The sequence below is a fragment of the Chenopodium album genome, chromosome 2, assembly GCF_948465745.1.
Source record: "Chenopodium album chromosome 2, dcCheAlbu1.1, whole genome shotgun sequence".
NCBI lineage: Eukaryota > Viridiplantae > Streptophyta > Magnoliopsida > Caryophyllales > Amaranthaceae > Chenopodium > Chenopodium album.
Genome location: NC_137835.1, coordinates 12,894,045 through 12,905,167, shown reverse-complemented (window position 1 = coordinate 12,905,167; position 11,123 = coordinate 12,894,045). Strand labels below are relative to the sequence as shown.

At 33.5% G+C, this 11,123-nt stretch overlaps 1 pseudogene across 1 annotated transcript; it reads left to right on the top strand.

Annotated features, from left to right (window-relative positions):
- Positions 1 to 6,630: 6,630 nt before the first annotated feature.
- On the top strand, positions 6,631 to 9,949 carry LOC145583237 (echinocystic acid 23-monooxygenase-like; annotated as a pseudogene). Its single transcript, XR_014100092.1, has 5 exons — positions 6,631 to 6,933; positions 7,353 to 7,571; positions 8,411 to 8,655; positions 8,807 to 9,224; positions 9,424 to 9,949. The product of XR_014100092.1 is annotated as an echinocystic acid 23-monooxygenase-like (transcript).
- Positions 9,950 to 11,123: the final 1,174 nt, after the last annotated feature.

The following is an 11,123-nucleotide window of genomic DNA, read 5'->3' as shown; positions in this document are numbered from 1 at the left end:
TAATTTCTGGCAGATAGAGGTTAATTGAGCTTGCAAAAAGGATACAGAGTCAACGCTATGCTTCCCCTTGTTACAAAAGCCTCTAGGATTGCCATATTAAGAATAATGTATCGCTATATCTTCGATAACTTGACCTGCATCATCAACATTGAGATTCTTAAACCTCCCACTAGCTGTAGAATCCAAGATTATTCTAGATGAATTTCCAATCCCATTGTAAAAGGCTTGGATCAACTGCCATTGTGCCAAATTATAGTGGGGACATTCTCTTTGTAGGTCTTTGAACCTCTCCCAAGCGTCATATAAAGTTTCATCGGCCTCTTGGGCAAAGTTCTGAATTGCACTCCGTAGTACAGTTGTTCTCTCTACAGGATAATATTTGTTATAAAAATTCCAAACAAGAGTTTCCCAGTCAGTTATACCAAGTGCAGTTCTATTTAATCCATTTAACCATAATTTGGCTTTTCTGGTTAAAGAAAAAGGGAAGAGGATCTCCCTGATTTGGTCTTGTGTGACCCCAGCTTGCCTGATGGTATTATAGTACTAACAGTAGTCTGCAATATAAAGATTTGGGTCTTCACCCTTAGCTCCACTAAATTGCTTCCTTTCTATCATCGTTATAAATTGGGGTTTAATCTCAAATTGTACCCCATCAAGAGCTGGAGTGGGAGTAAGGTGTGGAATATCTGTAAGCTTGGGTTGTGAATAATCACTAAGCTTCTTTGGAGCCGTCATCTCTGATTTTGGATATGAAGATACCTCTGAATCGCTAGAATCAGTTGGAGGATCTCGGTGATTATTATTATCACTAGAATTTGCCAGAATTTGCTTGTAAAAATTCTTCTGTCTATGGAAGGATCGTTCGATCTCAGGATCGAATGAGATGTAACCTAATTTGGAACACCTGGGCATAAACAAAAAAAACTAAAAGCAAATATGAGACTTGCCTCAAAGAACTAACGTTCTCTGAGACAAAAAGAGATAACCAAGACTACAAAAATAATCAGAAAAAAAAAAAAATCGTTTCCCCGGCAACGGCGCCAAGTTTTGACAGGCTAAAGTCGTATCACCTTATCAAAAGTAATTCCTAAAACCACTAACTAATAATAGATAGGGAAGTAGGGTCGAATCCACAGGGAAACTGGTCTTTCTATTCCTAATTAATTCAAGCAATCTAAATTATAAAGTAACCAATATTTTATAATCAAAGGAAACTAAAACACCAAGATTAAGAATAAGGAGAAAATAATGAATAAAAGGTCTAGGTCATAGGTTCACCAATTAATAATATTCCAGGGTAAAACATAATAATCAATCATCAATGCATACATTAATCAGATCATAAAGGGCTTTCGCTACGTATTACAATCACACAATTAATTTACTGGCATTAAACCTCATCTCTCGAATCTCGACTTAACCATTTATAAATTAACCTGCCTATTGAAACTAGACCTAAACATCAATTCTCATCTCTCGAATCTCGAATCAATATTGTCAAACTCATGCATAAAAGATCTGCGCAAATCTAGTCACAGAGCATTAAATCAATCAATAAGAAATTAATCTAGCATTGACAATTAACAATAATAAATTACCCCTTCATATTATTTATGGATCCCCACAAACCATAGAAATAGAACTACTCACACATAATTAAATCTAAACAAATCAAAGTAATAAAACAAGACATGATCAAAGGAATACAACAAATAACTAAGATTAAGAGAAGAGAAATCGTTACCAAAGAATCTGGAATTAAGAATAGAGTTAAGAACAAAGTATATGAGAGAGAGAAACTAATTTAAAAGCTAAGTAGACAGAGAGAATCTAAGAAAGAATTAAGAAAGAGTAAAAAGAAAATCCTAAACTTGCTTAACGGAAAAGTATTTATACTAAGCAAGAATCCTAAACTAAAACAAACTTAAACGACGCTAATCGTCTCCTAACAATAACACGCGCCCGATCGGGCGCGCCTTTTTCCATCAGGTAAAAATCGGGCCCGAGTTCGGGCGCTGACCTTGCTTCCCCGCCTGGTCGGGCGCGCCTTCGGGCGGCAGCTCCTTTAGCCGGGCGGCACTCTTGGGCCACTATTTGGACTTCGATTGGGCTTCAATTCTTCGGGCCAATCCGGATTTCCTCTTCGGGTCTTGAATACTCGGTCCAAATGCCCCGGTATCACATATATCGAGCCCTTAATCACCGGTTCGATGGCTCTAACCGGCCATGGGCTATAAATACTGGTCGTGCTTCTCCAGTGCTCGTAGTTGCTCCATAATATCACGGGAAAATGCTCCAAAAATGCAAATCCCTGCAAAAGTCAACCAAATCTACGAAAACACTAGAAAACACCAATTAGTAATAAAAGTGGCTCAAAAGAGCCAAAAACACTACTAATTATGACCAAGAGGCGGGGGTAAAATACTATATAAAATAGACATATCAAGCAACAAACATAAAAAACATACAAAAAACCTCTGTTTTATCATTTAACAAATAAACCCAAACTGCTCTAGAATAGTCATCAACAATAGGAAAAAAAATAACGAGCTCCGCATGACAAAACATGTTTATACGGGCCCCACAAATCACAATGTATTTTCTCAAAAATTCTAGATGCTTTATTATCACTTACAGGAAAACTATCTCTAGGATGCTTAGCACGCATACATACTTCACATCCTTTATCTAAGCTAGCTTTGCTACTAATGGTGGGAAGCAACTTAACTACTTTCTTGGAAGGATGTCCCATACGACAATGCCACAGCTCCAAGTCAGACTTTGCCGCAAGAGTACTCACATGATGCACCAAATCCATTTTGCTAAAATAATACAATCCGTCCATTCTAGCCCCCGTTTCAATCAGCTCCTTCGTTTGGTTCTGTATAACACAAATATAAGCATTAAATTGGACAATACAACTAAGGTCATCACTAAGTTGCGAAACTGAAAGTAAGTTACATCTCAAATTGGGAAAATAAAGCACCCCGGTGAAGGTGATTTTATAGAGCCAACAAGCTAGAGAAGCCAACACTCTTTCACCATTAGGTAACCCAACCGGACACTCAAAGCTTTTAATGTCAAAAGCCAAGTTTTTTCCCCGGTAACGTGATGAGTAGCTCCTGTGTCAATATATAATCCAAGAGGTATCATCGAACTTACCATTCAATCGATTATCGAAAATTGTAGCATTACCCAAAAATCCCATAATCGCCTTCCACTGTTCACTTGAAAATAACCGACCCGAAGCAAAAGTACCCGAGTCATCCAAGCTTGACCCACCACCAGTCACTGCATTGGCCTTCACTGGACCGCCGCGGCCACGACCAGCTAAAGATGGCCCCCCTGGCTGCCAGTACGTAGTACCATCCGGCCAACCATACTTGTCATAACACCGCTTTCTTCAAGTCATCGCTTTTTACAAAAATTGCAGAGTTTGTCAGACCAACACTTCACGGTTTCATGACCCACCTTCTTACACTTCTCACACACCGGCACCTGCCGTCAGCACCACCACCACATGCCCTCCCTGCACCAGTCCGTACAGCAAAACCAAGGGCATGGGAGCCTTTGAGGCGTGAAATGCCCCTGACCTTCTAGCTCTTCTTGAGACACCTGCTGAAACGCCCTATTCAAAGAAGGCAGGGGATCTTGGGAAAGCAGAGCAGGCCGAATAGAAGCATAGTATTCACAATATAGTCCGAGTAAAAAAATTGCTAGAGACTATCCCCGTCACGCCGATCAGCGTGTTGACGTCCTACACTACATGTGCACTTTCCATATTTACAAGTAATTAATGGTTCTAATTTGTCAAGTTCATCCCACAATACAGATAATTTGCTATAGTAAACGACAAAAATCATAGTTTTCGTCTTCTCACAATGATTAATATCGAACTTAATTTGTTGGATTCGAGGGCCATTAACCAAACAGCAAAAACGTTCATGTAAATCGTCCCACAATTTCTTGGCATCATCATATTCAGAAAGCATAGATCTTACCTCCGGCTCAATAGTGTTCATTAGCCAAGAAACTAGCATACATTGAATCGTAATCCAGTCATCCTTCGTACACGATGGTGCGAAGGTAGTGATACTACCATCAAGAAATCCAAACTTCCTCCGAGAAGACAACGCAATACGCACAGTATGAGATCATTCGTGGAAATTATCTAATTTGAGACCTTAATTTGTTGCAAAGCTTTTACTTTATTTGTATATTGTTTTTAATGTTAAAGGCTACTAATAATACCATTTAGTGAAAGATCAAAGATAGAATACAAAACTATAGAAGGTAGAAATTGTCCAACTATTTAACATTGTAAAAAATATATCGATATGGTCTGGATGTCTTAAAAAAGAGCATTAAAAAAAGAATTTCATTTGTGTTTTTTAATAAAAATTTTGATTTATAATTTAAGAAATATTACCAAATAATATGTTATTAATTTTTTTTAGAAAAACCTCTCTCTTCTTTGATGACTCTGACTATGACATTATTATTTTTAGTAACAAATTCTGTTTATTAGTATCATAATATAATTGTTTAGTAACACAATAGTGGGATTAGAGAGTGAGGGATAGCTCAATTAGTTAGAGTATCTCTCTCGGTTCCAGGAGAATCTAGCACCCCACCCTCTGAGGCTCTATAAAGACAAAAAAAAAAAAAAAAAAAGGAGAATAGTGGGATTAGGATGCATTTAATGCAATTTGACACCTAATTAAGTTTTTTCTCCTGCTCAACCTTGCATTTAGGAGCCTAAACCCATATAATTTCCTCCCAATTGTTCCTCTTTTTTTTGGCTACTAGTGACGTGGCATTTTCTCATTGGAAAATTATGTCTTTGATTTATGTGTAGCATCTCTTTTGACTAGAGGGTTTTTAGGAGAATGACAAATGAGAGTATTAAAATCCCGTGCATTTCACCTTATTTTTTATGAACTAAAATTATTTTGCAGAACTGAAATTATTTTTACTGAACTTAAATTATCTATATTGAATTGAAATTAATTTTGTTGACTTGAAATTATTTTTGCTGAACTCAAATTATTTTTACTGATTTTCAATTATATTTCTTCTTTAAAGTTACTGAATTTTACTAAACAAAAATTATTTTTACCGAACTAAACTTTTTTTTACTGAATTGAACTTATTTTTACTAAATAGGAATACTAAATATTATTTTTTGAAGGTGAAGCGAACAGGACCTAAGTGTAATTTTTATTTATTTATAATTTAAAGTTTTTTTTTTTCAATATTCTGTCTTTTACTTTGTTGGAAATCTAGAGATGGTCAATTGGAGGGATTTAATAAGCTTAGTGGTTAATTTTATCATGGGGAATGGGAAGATATTGTGAGGAAGAAGACATTCCTTATTTTGTAAGAATGTAAGATATTTTGTAAGACTTTCCATTATTACATTTTTTTCATCAACCAAATAAATTATTACCCTATTTAAACATTTCTGTAAATATCAACTACCCGCATTTTACATTTTGTCATCAACTAAACAATCACCCTATTTAAAAATTTCGATGAATATCATCTACCCACATTTTAAAGGTTAATCACACAACCACTTAATAAAAAAGTACTACCATTGTTAAATATTATTTTAACTTTTTGCATAAAAAAAAACATATTATTTCAACTTTAGATACTATTTGCAAGGAATAAAAAACTTAAAAGTCGTACATAATTAATACTCCCTCCGTTTTTAAATACTTGTTTCGCTTTTCTTTTTCGGTTGTTTTTAAATACTTGCTCTATTTTCTTATTTAAAAAACTTTCATAATATCTAATTAATTTCTCTCACTTAGTGGACTCACCATTAATCATATTTTATTAATTTCATATTCTCCCTCTTTCAATTTTTTCCACTACTTTTGTTTTTTATAATTTTTTATTATTTGTGTCAAAAATTAATTTTTTATTCTTCAACAACCCCACTACCTCTACATTTTATTAATTTCTTCAATTTCTCCTAAAACTTCGCACATGGAGAAATGGAGCAAGTATTTAAAAACGGATGGAGGTTGTTACATAAATAGTATTCCCTCCGTTTTTAAATACTTGCTCCACTTTCCTTTTCTAGCCGTTTTTAAATACTTGCTCAATTTACTTTTTTAAATAGCTTTTACAATATTTAATTCATTTCTCACACTTAGTGGACCCAACATAATACTCTCTCTGCTCCCATTCTTCCACTATTTTAGTTTTTTTTACCATTTTTTATTTTCTCAACTACCCCACTATTTCTATATTTATTACTTTCTCTAATTTCTCCTAAAACTCCGCGTATAGAGAAATGGAACAAATATTTAAAAACGGAAGGAGTATATTTTCCACCGATTTCAATCAAGCACAAGATTAGGCTCATGTGAGCAAGATTGTAAAAGTACTTGATTCTCCACTCTGGTTATAAAAAGACAGCTCTCGTGTCTTTTATAAAAAGTAGCAAAATTGCAATGCAAGTCATAATCTTTATCTTGTCTTATGTTCATTAAAGTTACGTTGTTATCTGAGCTGTCGTGTTCCTCGAGTTTTGATGAAGAGAAGGACATGTAACCAAGTACAAGTATATAATAAGTCATGTCTATTTGCATAATTTGTGTACCACAAAATTAACTAAAGATCAGATGATGATCATTTTCGAGAGCCAAAGTTTGATTGCTAATGCACTTTGTGTTTTGTTGAGCATTGTGATATTGAGGTGGCTATTGAAAGTAATAAACTTTGTTTGGTTTACGCCCAAAAGTTTAGAGAAATCGCTTCGACAACAAGGTCTTGTTGGAAACTCGTACCGGTTTTTGATCGGAGACATGAAGGAAGCCTCCCAATTGCGTACCGAAGCTATGGTGAAACCCATTCCTTTTACTCATGATTATTACCACCGTATTCAACCCTTACTCCATCGACTTCTTACCAAACCCGGTATTTTTTTTACGTATTTTTACAGCGGTCATATAAAAAATGTCTACTATATTATTTTAATTAATGATATACAATATGATTGGTTCATTATTCACTTTATAAAGTGACCACAATTATTCTTATAATATCTACAATGAAAATATAATTTTTGAAGTTTTTAATCCAAAATAAAATAAATATTTTTTCGAGAAACTATAAAAAAGAATAAAGATTTTATAATGAAACTACAAATTTGATAAATTAAATTATTGTTAATAATACCATTTTATATGAAAAATAAAGTAATATAATAAATTAATAGGAAAAAAAATATGTCAATTGAATCACTTGTCTTATATATTATGATCCAAATATGTATAGTTGAATGAAATTGGAACATGCACAAGAGACCTTAATCGATCAACAATGCATACATGCAGGTTCAAATTGTTTCAGCTGGATGGGACCCGTGCCAACAATACTTGTTACACAGTCCGAACAAATAAAAGATGGATTTAATAGAATGAACGAATTCCGAAAACCAAAATTAAATCCACTTATTCAAACATTTTCGACTGGACTTGTAAATTATGAAGGCCATCAATGGGCTAAACACAGAAAAATTTCTCACCCCTGCATTTCATCTCGATAAGCTAAAGGTATTACTCCCTTTGTCCCAATAATATCAAGTGCTTATTTTTGTGTTTTTTTTAATTTTTTTTTTATGTTCAATTATTCGAGTGATCAAAGATGCAAGAGGAACTTTACTTTTTTTGAACTAGATTTGTATTATGTATTAATGCTTTAGACTATGACTTTTGGTAATATATGTATTAATGCTTTATGTTGAGCCCACGAGAAAACCCACGTATGAGTGGTGTGTTGTCCCACATTGACTGAGTTTATAAGTGAGAGTTTGTATTGGGATGTGTATCCCACATTGAAGAAATAATAAAGTTGTGTCCACTTTACAAGAAATAAGAAATATTATCAAAGTCATAGTTTAACACTTTAGACTATGACTTTGGTAATATTTGTAGGGATAAAAATCCACATGAGTAATTTTGGTCTATCCTATGGGAAGCCAAACAAACTTTGCACATTCTCTAATTAATTATTAATTAATGCCCTCTTTCTTTTCAAATTAAAAAAAAATTAAAAAAAAAATATTCGAGTGAAAATATGTAAGAGGGGAAGTTTTATTGTTTTTGAGGCGTCTATCTAAGATATTAAAAGGGATCGAGTTTAAATAAGTAATCACCAATATGAAAATAAAAGATGTTTTTTTTTTACCACTTTAGATTAAGTTAGTTCATCAAAATTTAGGTTAGTTTTTCCAAATCTAGTCATGTTCGTAACATGTATAAATTGCATACTTCGTATAATATATTTGTAGGGTGATTATAAGTCTAAACTATACACGATATATCGACATTACTGTACATATATAACATTTGAGCTTGGTATTAATCCGATTTACTATACTCAAATCGTGCAGCTTATGCTCCCAGCATTTGAAACCAGTATCATTGAAACACTAAACAATTGGGAGAAGACAGTTTCTAAAATCGGTTCTTCGGAAATAGATGTGTGGCCGCATTTTACGAAATTAACTGCAGACGCCATCTCTCGAGCTGCATTTGGCAGTAGCTTTGAGGACGGAAGAAGAATATTTGAGCTTCTCACGGAGCAGAAGGAACTTATTATTCGTCTAATAAAATATTCTTATATCCCAGGATGGAAGTAAGATACATTTATTCTCAATTTTTATTTACCTTTCAAGGGTTATAACTTGTAACATTTTGACAAAATTAACCAACTTTTTATCAACGACATTAGAGACTATAAAATATGGTTAGATATTAATATTTGATCATGTATATGCGTTCACTAGATATTTGCCAACAAAAGGTAAGAAGAGGATGGATGAGATGAATGCCGAAATAAAAACTCTATTGAAGAAGGTAATCAACACAAGAAAGAAAACAATGGAAGCCGGAGAACCGGCCAAAGATGACTTGTTGGGGATACTCTTGGATTCAAATTCTAGAGAGGCTAAACAATTGAGTGATGGTGAGAGTGAAATAAGTAGTAAGAAGCGACTTGATCTTGCAATGAGCTTCGAAGAGGTGATTGACGAGTGCAAGTTATTCTTCTTAGCTGGCCAAGAGACTACCTCAGTGTTGCTAGCATGGACTATTGCTTTGTTAGGAAAGCACCAAGAATGGCAAACTCGAGCTCGTGAAGAGGTTCTTGCTACGTTTGGCATGAACCACCCTGACTTTGATGGCTTAAATAGTCGTTTAAAGATAGTAAGATCTTTACTCAGTTCCTCAAGCCTATTATATACTTTGACACTTTTAACTGTTCAAGTCTTAAATCTTATGCATTTTTCTTTATTTTTACCAACAATAAATTTTCTATCCATCCTCACAAAATTGATTAAAAAAGTATTGGTGAATACTAGTACATAAATAGATTACTTAATTTGTGTGTGATTGCTCTTGTTAGGTGACAATGATATTGTATGAGGTGCTAAGGTTGTATCCGTCTATAGTTTCTACTTCAAGAAAGGTGTACGATTGTGAAACAAGATTAGGAGATTTGGTTATACCACCTGGGGTGGCAGTTTCTTTTTCAATGTTGCATGCTCATTTGGATCCCGAAGTTTGGGGTGAAGATGTCAAAGAATTCAAACCGGATAGATTTTCAGAAGGGATTTCAAAGGCAACTAAGGGAATTAATTCGTACTTTCCCTTTGGTTGGGGACCTCGGATTTGTATTGGTCAAAGTTTTGCACTCACTGAGGCTAAAATAGCATTGTCTATGATTTTGCAACGCTTCTCTTTTGAAATCTCACCATCATACACCCATGCTCCTACAACTTTTATAGCCCTTCAACCCCAACATGGTGTCCCTGTTATCTTTCATAAACTTTAAGCTCGTATGTAGTGTTTATTCCATTTAATTATGGAAATTTCTTCCATGTAATTTGGTATTAAAATGTTGTTTTTTTTTTCCAATTAATTATTGAAATTTTTTCCCTGTAATTTGGTTTTAAAATTATATCAAATTGGATGTCTTTTAAATAGAACATCATGGATGCAAACTTAATAGGTTTCAACTCGTGATGGTTATACACCCCCTCTTGTTAGGCATAGTTCGAATAGTATTAGCTTAGAGAAGAAGAAATTCAAAGAAAGGTGTTGATTTTAAGTGTATGTTAGCTATTGTACGTTGAAAATATCTCCCTATTTCAACCAAGGTTTATTTACTGTATTAATAGTATTTTATAGCCTCAAGCCCTCAATCACAGATCACAATCAATTAATTGAATTAGTACATACAAGTAATAATCAACATGTTTGGCTAAGAAATGCTATATCAAAAAATCGGGTCGCACACATTTTGAACTAAATTGAACTAGGCTTGGCAATCAATACATATATGGTGATAGTAATAAAACTGAATCCACTTCCAACTCCGAAAAAACTTCAACCCGATACTATTCGTCAACATTGGAAGATATAAAGATTTGACTGCCAAATAAAAATAATGCTAAGAGCATGTTTGGTAAGATTTTTTTATTTTTATTTTATCCCTAGGTTAAAAACGGATTCAATTTAACTATAGTTATGTGAGATCTTAATATCTAGTGATTGCTAAAATTTAGACTATGCCGAATAACATTTAAATATAAGGGATCTTGTTAGATTCATCGATCTTGAAATATACTTTCTTAGTATCCTTCCTAAATAACACATGTAAGTGTCCTACATTGATTAAAACTCTCTATTGCCATATGATTTCAATAAGTGGTTCGTACACCCAGGTGTACCATGTGGCGATGTACCTGCGCATGTTACACCCTAACTAATCTTATAATTATAAAGAACATTATGCATTTTTTGAGAAACATCCCCTCATTTTATTTCCAGGTTTTCTCTATTTAAAATTATTTTCAATCAAATATAATTCAGAATTTCATTTTTAAATTTAAGAACATATTATTCAAGTAAAAAGAACTTAAATTGTATTATTGACACACAAAGAATATTTTAATCTATATACCTTAAAGAACATTGTTTGTAAAGATCATCAAACTCAAAGAACATATTTATCATACTCAATAAACATATTTCATTCCAATTAAAAATAAATATATGGATCTCAAAAATGATAAAAAGAATACTAATCTGAAAATGAAAAAC